Genomic DNA, 1,246 nt, shown 5'->3' with positions numbered 1-1,246 from the left:
TTGTGTTTTGAAAGTTTTTCTGAAGCAAGTTACTTTAACACAAGACAATATAACATATACGATAAAATATCAAACTATGGGTTGAATCGTCGAACCTAAACTTCGTATAACACAACAATATATTTACTAAACTGAAGCCCTCCCGTGCATATCTCTGGAAACTAATTCAAACGTCAGCGAAGTGGACAGATAGAACAGCGAGCAGATTGTAGCCAACATGGCGGCGCCGTCGCACTTCCGGCGCGCGCTATCGCCACGCCGCCGCCACTTCCGCACAGCCTGTGATGGCTGACGTAGCCGTGGCTGTGGCATTAGACGTATTGTGTAATATCCAAACATTGGGTGTCCATTGGTTATAGTTGTAGAGATGTCAGGCCAGCTATACTTACTGACTTGAAAGATCAAATTTGACTAGTGTTTCTGAAATTATAGAAGTCAATTTTAATTTGAATCTCATCTTATGCCAAACTCACAGTTTTTTAATTGTTGGTTTTATAAGCATCGGTGGTTCAGTGGTAGAATGCTCGCCTGCCACGCGGGCGGCCCGGGTTCGATTCCCGGCCGATGCATGGTTCTTTTTTATAGTCTTTACTTTCTTAACGAAAAGTGAGACTTTTTTTTTCAATGTTATCATCAGTACCATTCTATATAGCACTGTTAGTATGCTCTATAGAAGCTTTCTATCTAAACTAACATAATTAAAAAAAAACTTAAAAATTTGCGTGTGAAAAATTGTCTGGCAATTAAAAAGTAAAAGGGTAGTTGGTTAGGTATGTTAGGTACGTTTAGAAGTCACCTACTTTAGTCTCACAGCGTGATAATTACATCGGCATCGAGCGGCGCTCTCCCGCGCTTTCTGCATATACACGTACATGTTGCCAGGTACTACTAGCTCACGGTATGCTCTCGGTATGTTCTAACGAACATTACTTAACATCGCCTTCATATTGCCACATATCTAGTGCAAGAGAAAGCGGGAAGCGGAGCGGTTTACCAATTTCGTTTCAAAGTAAACTCCTCTGATATTAGTTGAGCTTGTTACCAAATAATATTTTTAGGTTGTGATATATAAGATTTAATTTTTTTATGATTTAGAACATTCTGATAGTTTATTTGTATCTACAACATTATCTGTAACCTTAAACTTTGTATCAAGAAAAGAAATAATGATTTGTTTACGTAATTTATACTTAAATTCAAGTTTAATTACATTATCTTTTGCATAAAATTACGGTAAAATAATTTT

At 37.4% G+C, this 1,246-nt stretch overlaps 1 non-coding gene across 1 annotated transcript; it reads left to right on the top strand.

Moving 5' to 3' along the window:
* The first annotated feature begins 498 nt into the window (after positions 1-498).
* Positions 499-569, top strand: Trnag-gcc. The gene has a single exon. It is a non-coding gene; the product is annotated as a tRNA-Gly (tRNA).
* Positions 570-1,246: the final 677 nt, after the last annotated feature.

The sequence above is a fragment of the Papilio polytes genome, unplaced genomic scaffold (genome assembly GCF_000836215.1).
Source record: "Papilio polytes unplaced genomic scaffold, Ppol_1.0 DF824058.1, whole genome shotgun sequence".
NCBI classification, from domain to species: domain Eukaryota; kingdom Metazoa; phylum Arthropoda; class Insecta; order Lepidoptera; family Papilionidae; genus Papilio; species Papilio polytes.
Note: the sequence above shows the minus strand (reverse complement) of the source record. Positions and strands in the feature narration are given on the sequence as shown.